Below are 12,338 nucleotides of genomic sequence, written 5' to 3' on the forward strand. Positions count from 1 at the left end.
CTCGGAGGCAGGACTCCTGGGATTTCCTGTCCCCACCTTCCCCCCTCACCTCCCCAGGAGGGCACGCATGCTGCTGAACATAATGAAAAGGAGGAGTGTTATGTTAATTAAAAAAAAAAAAAAAAGTCCCTGAAACCTGCAATCCTAAACTGTCCCCTCTCGGAGGGGCTAACCATTCCTGGGATGCTCTGTCATTCCATTTTCTTTTTTTGTAACCATCAAAGCTATCAAGTATGTATTACGTGGCATTAGTGTACATTTTCTATTTTTTTTTTTAAGATTTTTACTTATTTGGACAGAGAAACACAGAGAGGGAACAAAAATGGGGGCAGAGGGAGAGGGAGAAGCAGACTTCCCGCTGAGCAGGAAGCCCAACGCGTGGCTCGAGCCCAGGACCCTGGGATTATGACCCAAGCCAAAACCAGACGCTTATCGACTGAGCCACCCAAGCACTGCACTATACATTTTCTTATTTGGTAAAATACATCATTTTAGCCATTTTTAAGTGTACAACTGGGTAGCATTAGGTACACTCCCATTGTGAGCAAACATCAAGCTTCATTCACATTTAACACATCTTGAGCTTTTGATATGTGCCAGGCAACCATTCTAGGCACTGGAGGAGATAAACCTGATCTTCACCGGGATGCAGCTCAACATTCTAGTTAAAGGCAGACAATAAACGTGAAATTAGTAAGCATATAAATGTAATTGGATCAAATATTGACAGGAGCTAGGAAGAAAACAGGACAGGGCGATAATCACCGTTGCTATGAAGAATTTACTTTGTTTCAGCAGCGATTTGAGGCCCGAGCAAGGGGTATCTTACTATGTCCGCCATTCCAGCCCTTTGGGGATAACGCCCGTCTCTATTTTGTGGGAAGTGAAGCACAGAGAGCCTCAAATTCCACAATGAATAAGTAGGAAGGCGTGGGGGCCCGACAATCATGGTAAAAGCTGGAGTGATCCAAGGACTCCTGAAGGAGGGAACATTGAGCCGAAGCCAATATGCAAGAGCAAGCCAAGGGCAAAAGAGCTCCACGACAGGGGAATAGCAAGTGCAAAGGTCCTGAGACACCTGGGCCTCTCAAGGAACAACAAAGCGCCCACGTGATTGGAGTCAAATAAACCAAAGAGGGAAGTTTAGGGAATGGGGGAGGAGACATAGGTGGCAGGAAAGTCTTGTAAGAAGCAGTGACAGAGGCTGTCACAGACAGAACCCACTGAGCCAAGCCTTGTGACTGATCAATTATCCGGTTCGGCCCAAGACAACTGGTCACCCTAATAAGTAATATTATTCAAAATTTATGCTAAGTTCAAAGGAAAACAATGGAAAATTTTACATAAGGGAGGGACAGGACCCCTGGCTACATCTGGAGGAAGACTAGCAGGATGGGAGGCAGGAGAAAGGGAAACAGTTGAGAGGATCTTGCAATCTTCCAGGCAAGGGTGATGGTGGCCCGGACTTGGGCAGCAGAGGTCAAGGTGAGAAGTGAGAAAATCTGGGATTCGGTTTGGGAAAAAAGTGATGGGACATGATGGATGGGCTTTAAGGAGTGTTGGGGGAGGGGAAAAGAGAAATACCAAAGCTGACCCACAGGTTCTTGGCTGAACACCTGGCGGATGCTGGGCCGTTTACTAAAATGGTGAAGATGGATAAACAGGTTTGGGGGAGAATCCAAGTGAGTGCACGTCCTCCAAGCAGTCCCCCAGCGCCCAGACTGAGACAGCAAGGGAGGGGAGGCTCCAAAGAACCTGACCGCCCATTCCCTCACTCTGGGACTGCAGTCTCCTCTCCGGCGATTCCCCGCCCCCCACACCAAAGCTCACTTTACAGAAGAAAGGCCCATCTCCAGCCACTCTGAATTACAATGGAGCGGGCCGGGTGTGGAAAAGACAGGGGCGGCGAGGGCGGGGGAACCAGTCAGGGCACCTTATGTTTTTTGGTTTTTTTTTTAATTAAAGACTTTTCTTTTTAATTTTATTTTTAAGTAATCTCTACCCTGAGATCAAAAGTCATATACACCACTAACTGAGACAGCTGGGTGCCACCAGGGCCCCTTGTTTGAAAATGAGGCATCTCGGAAGTCTCTTAAAACAAGGAACGTTGGGGCGCCTGGGTGGCTCAGTGGGTTGAAGCCTCTGCCCTCGGCTCAGGTCATGGTCCCAGGGTCCTGGAATCGAGCCCCGCATCGGGCTCTCTGCTTGGCGGGGAGCCTGCTTCCTCCTCTCTCTCTGCCTACTTGTGATCTCTCTGTCAAATAAATAAATAAAAATCTTTAAAACAAGGAACGTTAGGATGCCTGGGTGGCTCAGTGGGTTAAGCCCCTGCCTTCGACCCAGGTCATGATCTCAGGGTCCTGGGATGGAGTTCCCCATCCGGCTCTCTACTCAGCAGGGAGCCTGCTTCCTCCTCTCTCTCTCTCTCTGCCTATTTGTGATCTCTGTCAAATAAAAAAAAAGGGGGGCACGTTAAATCCATCCTACACTCCTGGGTTTCTTGTCTTGTACAGATTTCTGTTCAGAGTGAAGTACAGTTTTGGATACGAGCAATTTTGGCTCCTGTTGTTTTTCTCAGGGATTTACATTGAAAAAAAGTAACGTTTCTGGCAGAAACAAAGTGTGATTTCGCTGATTGGTTTTACAATGAGGACCAATTTGGGCAACTAGAGTAGACAGTGAAGAATGTCTATAAATTAAATAAGTCCAACCAGTTCCTTCCCACTTCTGATGAAAACATATTTAAGAGGGCGCCTGGGTGGCTTGATGGGTTGAGTCTCTGCCTTCAGCTCAGGTCATGGGGTTCGTTGCTCAGCAGGGAGCCTGCTTACCCCTCCCCCTCTGTCTGCCTCTCTGCCTACTTGTGATCTCTCTCTCTCTCTCTGTCAAATAAATAAATAAATAATCTTTAAAAAAAAAACATATACTTAAGGCGTGTGGTTTTTGTTTTTGTTTTGTTTTTTAAGATTTCACTTATTGGGGCACGTGGGTGGCTCAGTGGGTTAAAGCCTCTGCCTTCGGCTCAGTCATGATCCCAGGATCCTGGGATCGAGCCCCCACATCAGGCTCTCTGCTCAGCAGGGAGCCTGTTTCCCCTTCTTTCTCTCTGCCAGCCTCTCTGCCTACTTGTGATCTCTTTCAAATAAATAAATAAAATCTTAAAAAAAAAAAAAAGATTTCACTTACTTATTTGAGAGAGATTGCCGAAGCAGGGGGAGGGGCAGAAGGAGCGGGAGAAGCCGACCTCCCGCTGAGCAGGGAGCCGGATCCCAGGCTTGGTCCTGGGACTCCGGGACCATGACCTGAGCCGACATGGCAGACATTTAACAGACTAAGCCACCTAGGTGCCCCTAAGTTGTGTTATAAGATAAAAGCCTTTTTATTTACAAAAACTATTAGCAAAAAAAATTAGCAAAGATGTATTTAAATTTACTAACATTACAGTGTTTCCCAATTGTTTTTTTTGAGTGTGTTGGGTTAAGCAAGTTGTCTCTAAGTAAAAGAGGACCACACAAAATTAGCTCTCGTTTGATAACTCTTGCTAAAACATTTCTGATACTTTCCAGAAACTCAGGAGATGGGAGGGTCTGAAGACAGAGTAAGACATCCTTTTGCAGAAGAGAAAGTTGCTACAGTCCTAAGAAGGACCTAATCTAGTGAGAGAGCAATAAAATATTTTTTGATGATAGATTATTGATGTAGGAAACACATTCGGGTTCGAAGCCGATGGCCAAGAAAGAATTCTTGAGACATCTTTGGTGCAAAAAGTTGGTTTTATTGAAGCACAGGGACAGGACCCCTGGGCAGAAAGAGCTACACTGGGGTCATTAAGGAGTGACCCATTATATCCTTCCAAGTTGGGAGGGGGCTAGGGATAGTGTAAGTCTCTAAGGAATTCTGGAAGCAAGGTTTCCAGGACCCTGAGGGGCTAGCTATTACTGGGAAAGGGTCATTTTGTTATCGTCTAAGAAAACCTCAGTCATGAGACCCCAGATAATTACCAATGGATGTCTTGGTGGGTTAAAAATCTTAAAAAAAAAAAAAAAAAGTCCTTTGGTAGTGGACAAAAATCCTCTTCCAGTCCAAGAGTTTAACCAATCATTAAAGGAAAGAGATGGATAGTTCAAAGCACCCACTTTTTAAAAGATTTTATTTATTTATTTGACAGAAAGAGAGACAGCAAGAGAGGGAACACAAGCAGGGGGAGTGAGAGAGGGAGAAGCAGGCTTTCCGCTGAGCAGGGAGCCAGATGTGGGACTCTATCTCGGGACGCTGGGATCCTGACCTGAGCCAATGGCAGAACTTAACAACTGAGCAACCCAGGGACCTTTAAAGCAACACCTTGAGTATTCATGTCAGAGTCCCAGAAATACTTTGTGTTAATCTGGAACATACACATAGCATTCAGTGTTTATGATAGCAGCACACGTTTCAGCTTGTGTAGCAGTTAAAATAGCTAATGTTCTATTCTGTAAAACTGCTTTACACATTTGTGTTAGTTCAGTATTTAGTAGAGAAATGTTATTTTGAGCGTCACTGAGGGCTTTGTGTACTTATTAAGAGTTTCCATGTGCCAAACAACATTGCCCAGTTCCATAGAGGGAGCTAAAATGGATGTTAGTTGGTCATACCAATGAGACATAGAACTTGTCCAACATTATTTTCACTTTGGATGGTTAACCAGGTTGATAATGGTCTTAATAATGCATCCGTGCCTCTAGGCAAAACCCAGGATACAGGGGCCTGTGCAGCCTGGGGGAAGCCATGAACACAAGTTAGAGCCACATAGCCACTGGGTCCCATTAGGAGATAGTCATAGAATTCCGGGCCCCTTTAACTGCAGTCAAGATGTCAAGGGCTAGTCAGTGTGGAGGGCCATCTTTTGAATTTGTGTAATAAAAGACAGTCCATTGTTACTTTGCAGGGACACCGGGAGTCCAAATATAGGTACAATTTCTCTTAGACTTAATATTTGTTTATTTTGTGCTACATTCTTGGCTGCACGGTTTACCAAATTGTTTCCCCTAGATCCTAAGGTCCTATCCTTTGATGTTCTTTGAGGTGAATTATAGCTCTGTCCTTAGGTAGGTGTACAGCCTTAAGAAGGGTAATAATTTCAGGCCCCTATTTGATTGGGGAGTTATGGCTTGATGATCCCTTGTTCTTCCAAATGGCTCTGTGAGCATGTAGGACTAGGAAAGCATATTTGGAGTCAGAATAAATATTAATTTTTAGTGCTTTGGTGATTGCAAAGCACAAGTGAACACTACAGCATACCCAGCTTTTCTTATTCCTTTTTCCATGAAACCATTGCCATCAGTAAACCAATTGTCATCTGTATTTTCAATAGGGGCATCTTTTAAATTTGGTTGACTAGCATAAACAAGACCAGTAACCTCTGAACACTTATGCTCTATAGAAGGACGATGGTCAGGTCCAGGCACAAGGGTAGCAGAGCTTAAAGTTTGACAGGTTTCAAGTATTATTTCAGGCATATCTGTAAGTGTAGCCTGGTATTTAATAAGTCAGCCTCCCATCATCCATTCGTGGCCTTTGGTCTCTAAGACACTCTGGACCTGATGTGAAGTCATTACAATCAGGGATGGTCCCATAGTGAGCTTTGAAGCTCCAACCAGGAGAACTATTGTATGCTTGGCTAAAGCCTTTGTTTGCAATTGTCAAGAGAGGTGGCTTTTAGGATAAATATAACTAAGGGATAATACCACCAAGAAGACTTCTTTGTTTGAGGTCCAGCCTTAACAGTATGTTAATTATGAGGAATCACTGGCAAGTGGGAGAAGACTTGTCTCAGGAGATAAGGGCATCCCCAGATGCATCATCAAGTCCAATCATAGGGAAAGTGGGGTCATCCATTATCTCCACAAAGTCCATAGTTAAGCCGATAGACTGGGTATGCTCTGACTTTTAGGAAAAAAAATTCATCATCCCAGCCACCTAGAATGCTTCAAGGTGCCAGTTGAGTTATACAATCCTTAGGGAATTGATCCCATTTCCCAGTTGTTCAAATAATCATATGCCCATGGGGTCCTGTTATTATCCCCACAGAATAACAACCAAGAAGATTGTCTATACATGAGCTACTGTGGTAATTTCTCTGAAGTTTACCTCAAGTTCCCTAGCGTAAGTAGACAGCAAACATTCAAAGACAATCAGATCTAGAATTTGACATCCACAAAGGTGTGTTATTGAAACATAATTTTTCTCTCTAAAATAATCCTCATTTTTAATCAGAGATAGCCAAACCAGGACTAATTTATTTGAAAAACAAGGTCAGTTTTGACAGACTTGGCCTAATTTACATAAGGTCAGCAAGAATAATGATTGATCATATAGATCTTTTAGAATCTGCTTTGCTGGAACTTTTCTAAGGGATCTCTAGGATGAATTTTTAGTAGCCTCTCCAGGCCAGAAGCCAAGCCAAGTACTTGCTATCAGAGATGTCGGCAATACCGGTCGATGTGGGCAGATTCCTCTTCATGAAGTCTCCAGTGTATTCCGAGGTTCCTGCACCTGTCCGGAAATGACATTCTTTACTCACCCGGTGAGGCTGCTGGGAACCTGTAAGCAAGGTACCAGGCCAACAGTTCCAAGGTGCTTTTTGGCTCCAGGTTTCATAAAGTCAACCTCACTTCCTTAAAGCTGTTTGGTCATATCTGAGTCTATGCATGTCTCTCTCAAATAAGACAGTCCAGGGGATGCCTGGGTGGCTCAGTGGGTTAAGCCTCTGCCTTCGGCTCAGGTCATGATCTCAGGGTCCTAGAATCGAGCCCCACGTCAGGCTCTCTGCTCAGCGGGGAGCCTGCTTCCCCCTCTTTCTGCCTGCCTCTCTGACTACCTGTGATCTCTCTCTCTCTCTCTGTGTCAAATAAATAAATAAATAAATAAATAAACATCTTAAAAAAAAATGACACTCCAGTCAAAGCCTTGGTAAAATAACCAACGTTTCCAATGGCTAAATAAAATCTTTAAAAAAAAATGATAAGTTTCCTCTTGAAGAAGATTCATAAAAAGGACTGTTAGGACAAACAACAAGTAAAGATATTCAATATCTTTAAGATCAAAACTGAAATGGATAAGAATTTCCAGAAGTAACTAAAAGCTGCATCCAAACTGAACAAGAATTAGTAACATGGGACTAAATGAACTAAAGAGATCATCTCTTACAAGGGGAACAGATTCTCATCGAATTTATGCAAATGACAGCGATTGCCATGGAGGAAAGAATACTTACTGAGACCTTTTTAATTTCAGAGCGTTCAGGTAGGAAAGTTAAATGCTTTGATTTGTTCACAAATAAATACTTCATCACGTTTCTATAAGTCATAGATATCTTAAGAGAAAGTTTCTTTAATCTTGCAGAGCAAACATTAGAGAACCAGCAGTGTTTCAAGCAAGAGTCACGATAGTATAATCATCTCTTTAGTTCATTTAGTCTCATGTTACTAATTCTTGTTCAGTTCGAATGCAGCATTTAGTTAGTTCTGGAAATTCTTACCTATTTCAGTTTTGATCTTAAAGATATTGAATATCTTTACTTGTTGTTTGTCCTAACAGTCCTTTTTATGAATCTTCTTCAAGAGGAAACTTATTCTTTTTTTTTTTTTTTAAGATTTTATTTATTTATTTGACAGAGAAACAGCGAGAGAGTTAACACAAGCAGGGGGAGTGGGAGAGGGAGAGGCAGGCTTCCCACTGATCATGACCTAAGCCCAAGGCAGATGCTTAATGACTGAGCCACCCAGGCACCCCAGGAAATTCATTCTGCAAGAGACTGAGAAAAATTATAAATAACAAAAACTCAGATATTGACATTGTTAATGATCTGAGAGTTTGTTATGATGCAATTGACAAGGAAACTTGGTTATTTCTGTGACACGTAACACTTCAAAAGACAGAATATCGAGTGATGATGACCTTATCCCAGAAGGTAACATACCAAACAAACAAACCTGATTAGTCAATGAGACTTTGTTCATGATTTTAATCTTGGGGAAGTTTGTTAAAACCTCAAAGTTTTAAAGGACATGCCCAACTAGGATTAGGAATGTTAAAGACACTCTAAAGGCAACAGATAGAAACTGGTTTCTCTGGGCGGCCAAAGAGAAAACAACTGTTGACATTTTGTTATCAAGAGCAGATCAACAATTCAAGAAAACTTGTCTTTTTGAACTGAGAGAAAGCAAACTTTCAGTCTTATACCAGTGTACTTTAAGATCTGTTCATTTCAATCTTCGTCTGTCCTGACCACACCAAAATTCCTCTCCAAGGATTTCCCTTCAGAAAGCTTGTACAACTTTCCTTTGTATTCAGATTTTGTCCCAAGTCCTTTCTTTCCAAACAACCAGTCTCATGTAGGACAAAATTACCTTCTTTTACCTTCAACAAAAATTCAGTCCCTTTCCTTGTATCTTTCTTACGTATCTCCTACTTTTCTACATAGACTTGTTTCCCTAATTCCCGTCAGTCTTAATTACATTCTACATTAGTAGAATTTTGCACTCTTAGAAACCTTCATCTCCAGTGAAGACGAAGTACTAACCAATTGTGAACTGTTACACCAGAATTCTTTATAATTTTTTAAAGATTTTATTTATTTGAGAGAGTGAGTGAGCTTGTTTGGAGGTTCTAGCAGGGGAGCAAAGCTACTTGTATACCCTTGACCGAAGAATGGTCCTCTCCTCTATCGGGGAAGGTCGTCCTCTTCGACCGAGAACGTAGTTTCGGGAGGGACGCACATGGAGCGGTGAGGGAGGAAGGGGACATTAGCCAGCCAGATCAGCCGAATCAAACCCTGGCGATCAATGGGGTGACATGTCACAGCCAGAGAGAGCACAGGAGCAGGGGCAGAGAGAGGGAGAGGGAGAAGCAGGCTCCCCTGCTAAGCAGGGAGCCCAATGCAAGGCTCAATCCCGGGACTCCGGAATCATGACCTGAGCCCAAGGCAGCAGCTTAACCCACTGAGCCACCCAGGTGCCCCACACCAGAATTCTTTAGATGGCAAATTTAAGCAGCCTCATAAACAAAAGCAGAGACATTAGCCCAAAGCAGCTCATAATTTATTTCAGAGAACTGAAACACAAAGCATGTTTACCAACAAGACCCAAATATCCTTTGTTTTTTGTAAGAAGAAGTCAAAAGCATAAACCTACATCCAGTAATTGATGCGTTAGCACTTTATCCTACCTGGAAAAGACTTAGATGTGCAATGAATTTAATCCCATTTATTGTCCAAGCAAAACTATTTTAAGTTTCAGGTTCCCAGACTTTGAAAGCTACCTTAATTACCCTTTGAAAACTTTGAGGCAGACAAGATTAACCATCCTTTTAAGTTGTCTTTTTGCTAACAAATTGCAACAGATAATATGAGCTTATTTGACCTTCAGCAAACCTTGATAGAATCAAAGTTTCCCATTTAGTCCTGATATCTTTAAAGACTTATCTTAATTAAACCACTAAACTTCATTTACATACTGAATTCTGTTCCACCTGGATCCAAACACCCATTGTTGTTTTTACCTGAGACACTGCTGGGGAACTCTGGAGTGGGTGGTGTTAGATCTAGGGGGTGCTCTTCTTGCTCCTTGACAGTGAGGGGAGAAGGAACCCTGAGGGGAGAAGGGGCACGGTGCCTGAGGCACTGAGGATGGTCTAGAAACCAGTTATGAAGACTGTACCAGAAGTGGTGCAGAAACAGGAGAAGGAGTGGGGGGAGTTGGGGGGACAGAACAGGCAAAGTGTTACCAGAAGGCTGAGAAAGGGTTCCCGGTTTTAGAGCTCAGCAGCTCCAACAAGGAAGCAGACGCCATGTTTTCCCACCAGCAAGCGGGGAAGGGTTAGTCAGTCCATGTCGGGCCAGAGAAGACGGAATTTCCCTGAAACAAAGGGAGTTTCCAGCAGTTGCTTGAGAATATTCCTGAAAGTCCCCATCCCGAGGGAGACCAACCACAGTTGACTCCAATTATAGCCATTAACCTAAGAAATAAGTGAGGGAGAAGCCCCCATGTCTATTAGGAGGAGGAACACTGACAAGAGAGTCAGGTTCCCCTTCGCTAGGGAGGGCCTATGTTTCCAGCACCCTGGGTTTATCTGGAGGAGGCCTGTTTAGATGATTATCTTCCAGCATCTCAGGAAAGGGTTTACTAGCCAGACACCTTTGGGCGAATACTTTTCTGCCCTGTTTCCTGCGGGTGAGATCTAACTGACTAATCCCACTGTGGCCATGAAGGGTTACAGGAGATCAGTCCTTTCCTAAATTTTGCAATCTGAGTTGTTTCCAGTGAGTTAAAAGACATCCCAAGGGGCACCTGGGTGGCCCATCCCGTTAAGCATCTGACTCTTGATTTCAGCTCAGGTCATGATCCCAGGGTCATGAGATCAAGCCCGCGTCCAGCTCTGCGCTGAGCCTGCTTATCCCTCTCCCTCTCTTCCTCCTCTCTCTCTCTTTCACTCTTAAAAAAATGTTACCCCAAGGGAACCGAAGAAGAAGCCTAGTATTGAGGCCATGCTCCCAGAAAAGTAAAGAAGGTTCATTATCATTCATTATCCCACCCCTAACTCCTGGGTGGCGTCCCACTCAGGACATGTCAGAGGTCCCAGGGTGTCGAAAGCAACTGGAGGAATCCCCCAAAGATTCAGAATCACTATTGATCACCATCCTGCCCTCCCGTGAAGGCATTCCTGCCCTAAAAGGCCCCATAGGAGGGATGCCTGTGTCCGTCCCCTCCCCCACCGCATCCTAGGCTGCGGATGGGTGCCCAGTGAAGGGACTGAAATTCCCCGCCCGGGCTGAGCCGTCATATGGCCTGAAGTTTGCCTACTGCCCTGCCACTTTTTTTTTTTTAAGATTTTATTTATTTATTTGACAGAGATCACAAGTAGGCAGAGAGGCAGGCAGAGAGAGTGAGGGGGAAGCAGGCTCCCCACTGAGCAGAAAGCCTGATGTGGGGCTTGATCCGAGACCCCGGGATCATGACTGGAGCCGAAGGCAGAGGCTTAACCCACTGAGCCATCCAGGCACCAAGGCCCTGCCACTTTTAACCCATGGAAAATAATAGAAAAGTTTTATAAGGGGGAAATTACCAAATATTGTAATTTAAGTAGTTAGTAGAGGACATCGATGGAAAATAGCAAAGATAGAAATCCATCAAAGGGGCACCAAGCAGGCTCTCTGCCAAGCAGAGCCACCAGGCACCCCCCCCCACCACAAAATTTTTTAAATAAATAAAAATGTATGAAGGGGCGCCTGGGTGGCTCAGTTGGTTAACGTCTGCCTTTGGATCAGGTCATAATCTCAGGGTAGAGGCATGCCGAGGGCAAAGCCAACAAGATTTGCCAAGTGATCTGATGTACCTCGTGGAAGAAGAGAGAGAGAAAGGTCAATAGTAACTCCAGCCACAAGGTTGGAATTGATCAATTCACCTGCTCATCTATAAACTCATCTCCGCAACGGGTGTAATAGACACTCTTGGACTCAGAGCTGTTGATGGAGGGCTTAAAGGAGCTATAGCAGTCCTGAAGTATAAAAGGTGTCGTGCCAAACCCCCTAGAAAAATATAACAATCGTTAGCTATTGTCCTGGACTGCCCTCTTCAAAGTGGATCTTCATCTCATCCCTGATGTTTTCAGCTGGTGTTTCATTTTGTTTTCACACTGAGTTCTACCCTTACAGAAGGCAGGAATTAGTTGTAGATATCTTTGCATTCCCAGTTTATGTCCCAGTGCCTGAACATTTACGACTTCTTGTTGACTGTGTTCTTGCCAAATCTCATTGACACGATGCTTTTACAAATCTATATCCTTTGGTCTCCCCAATACCTTGGGTTCTAAATTTCCTAACCTATGAGGCCCATTTTCCTGCTCTCCTCCCTTACTGCCTCTGAACACCCAGAACCCACACATGTAGATGCTGGTGACACACTAAGAATGTATACTCTTTCAAAGGCACGTTCAACATTTATTTGAGCACAGTTGAAAATGAGAGGACAGGGAGTACCCAGGAGGTAGTCCTTGGTCTTCCTTCTGTTGTCCCAAGTTCTTGCTAGAAATAGAAACTTGCTTACCCCATCAGGCAAACAGGCTAACCTGCAATTAGCAGGTCTTGCTTTTTTTTTTTTTTTTAATCATTTATTTAAGTAATCTCTATACCGCATATGGGGCTCGAAATCACAAGCTGAGATCAAGAGTCACAGGCTCCACCTACGGAACCCACCACGTGCCCCATCAGGTCTCCTTTGAAGGCAAGTTAGCAAAGCTCCCATTATCACAGTGCTTTGGACTGTCCTATTCAGCCATCTGTCTCACTCCTCACCTCCCCAGGA

Source organism: Enhydra lutris, unplaced genomic scaffold (assembly GCF_002288905.1).
Source record: "Enhydra lutris kenyoni isolate GAN:26980312 unplaced genomic scaffold, ASM228890v2 scaffoldscaffold54, whole genome shotgun sequence".
In the NCBI taxonomy this organism is placed as follows: domain Eukaryota; kingdom Metazoa; phylum Chordata; class Mammalia; order Carnivora; family Mustelidae; genus Enhydra; species Enhydra lutris.